We start from the raw sequence: 2,233 nt of genomic DNA, 5'->3' as shown, positions 1-2,233 counted from the left end.
GCTTTGATCTGGTTCAAACTCACTTTGTTCTTTTACTGATGACTCTCTGCTTTCTGTTCAGAGAGTGATTTCAGGTTGGTGGGAGGAGCCAGTCGCTGTACAGGTATACTGGAAGCGCCAAATCTGAGAGAGTGGAGACCTGTGTATAGCTCTGACTGGAGCTTGAAAGAAACAGCTGTTGTGTGCATACATCTGGACTGTGGCTCAGCTTTTTCCGTTAAAAAGAGCCACAATTTCTCATGGAGATCTAGATGGAAGATTAGTTCTGATTGTCTTCAGCCAGGATCTCCTCTGAGGGATTGTGCAACATCGGCATACACTGATCAAATCCTGAATCTCACCTGCTCAGGTAATCATACTGATTAAGTTATCCATGACTTCATATGTGACAGAGATGTACCAAACTGTGACAGATGGCAGCAACAATAGCAGCAGACCGTCTCCATCAGTTGAGATGCGGAAACCCTCTAAACCAACCTCCAACCAGCCTGAAAGGACTCCTTCAGCCTAACAGCTTTCCAAGTTGCTGCTTTCAGCAGGTGTTTATAGAGAAGTACAAACACAAAGGCTGGAGGAAGTGAAATTAGTTAACAGGGCGCCAGGGGGAGTGTTTGCCCAGGGTGCCAAACAGGCTAGGACCGCCACTGCTTGCATATGCTCATTTGTGTCGTGTCTCGTTTCTGAGGCTATGTCACTAGAGTGGCATGTTTACATTTGCTAGCATATATCCAAATCCCACACTAATTTCATTACCAGATCATCTGTCGGTCTGAATATCTTCATCATCCCACTACATGTCTCTGTCTCTCTTTTCCATCCTTTACCTTCAGAAAGGTTTACAGCAGTCTTCTGAACAAACCACCAACCTTTCTAAAAGGGCTCGTTATTCAGTATCCTTCTGCTGTGTTCCAAAAGCAGCTTCTTTACTTGGCATCATGATAGAAACTAACAAACTTGTTACACACAAAAAGATTCTACGTCTGACCAACCATCTCAGCCGTGGGCAAAAAGATGACAGTCAATGAAATTCTAAAATAAATTTTTAACACAATGATCAAAAAGAAGATACAGCCCAATGTACCATTTGCATATAAAGTAAAAACACAGTCCAAGGCAAGAGCCAGCTATGCCACAAAGCTCTCCACACCTTGTTAACTTCAACAGGGTTAGCATTTGTCTTCTGAGACCCACCACCCTGTAAGTAGATAGCCAGTGATCACTCCGGCCTCTGCAACACAGCTGCCTTAAGGCTGAAGCATATAGTAGGACCTGGCCTGCACAGAGAGAGAAAATAACATGGTTCACTATATAATTCACAGCACACAACCCATCCATCCCAAACATATCGTGTCATCAGAGGTGTTTGTAGTTTGGGCTATAAGTAGACTACCGTATCAGTGCAATCAATTATACCTGCCTCCAATTAGTCCAACCCCATTACAGCCATTGGCTCACCGCAAATGTGACGCACACAACCACTCCCAACCCAGTGCAACTTAACGCAATAATATGGAGATGAATTAAAACAGGAACATTAGTCTACCCAGTTATAAACTACTGTCCACATATTTGAATAGATCACTTAAACCAGGGCTTATCAGTATGATCAAAGTCACAAAGTAAAATCTCAATCGTTGGTTGTTAGATTCCCTGCCCTGTGGCCTTTCTGCAGCTCTCCCAGGAAAGCAAATACACCTAAACTCGGTCCTCTCTTTGGCCACTGAAAAAACACTGAAGACCATTAAAAGGTCCTGTGGATGTGGGATATAACAATAAAACTGTCTAAGAGAACAAGAAAACAGGAGAGACATTTGGAAATAAAAACCATCAAAAGAACACACTGATAGACTACACACTATTTCACACTACATAAACACTATATCATCACCAAGAGCAAATTAAAAAGAATAAAAAGTAATATGTTGACTAATTTTTCTTCCTGGCCATGTCCAGTCCCTGTGCCAGGTACCAAAGCTGACTTTTGAGTTGAATCAGCTGCACTCATTTTACTGGTTTCACTAAAGAATGGGACAATAATACACACCCACAAAGAAGTTATTGCAGCTAGGGCTGCAATAACAGCTGTCAGATTATGAAATTTAAATGTGATGGTAACAAGTCTCCAGTGTGTACCAATGTAAAGATGTGTTCTGTTGTTAATGATGAAGTCATGTTGAGTTGTGCTGAGTTTGAGTCAGTGAATAGTTGTTTGCTGCCATCTTTTTCTTGTGTG

General features: G+C 42.0%; 1 protein-coding gene across 2 annotated transcripts in view; it reads left to right on the top strand.

The window, feature by feature from the left end:
- LOC102299343 (scavenger receptor cysteine-rich type 1 protein M130) overlaps window positions 1-2,233 on the top strand; it is a 53,684-nt gene that overhangs the window by 4,280 nt on the left and 47,171 nt on the right. The window contains exon 1 of one of the 2 annotated variants that reach the window (XM_042213245.1): window positions 46-349. The exons of the other annotated variant lie outside the window; for it this stretch is intronic. The gene's annotated coding sequence lies outside the window, so the exon portion shown is untranslated. Of the gene's footprint in view, window positions 1-45; window positions 350-2,233 lie in introns of those variants that run through there. 2 annotated transcript variants of the gene reach the window in all.

This window comes from Haplochromis burtoni, unplaced genomic scaffold, assembly GCF_018398535.1.
Source record: "Haplochromis burtoni strain Fernald_Lab_line unplaced genomic scaffold, NCSU_Asbu1 Contig_429, whole genome shotgun sequence".
Classification (NCBI taxonomy): Eukaryota; Metazoa; Chordata; class Actinopteri; order Cichliformes; family Cichlidae; genus Haplochromis; species Haplochromis burtoni.
This window is presented reverse-complemented; position numbering and strand designations above follow the sequence as displayed.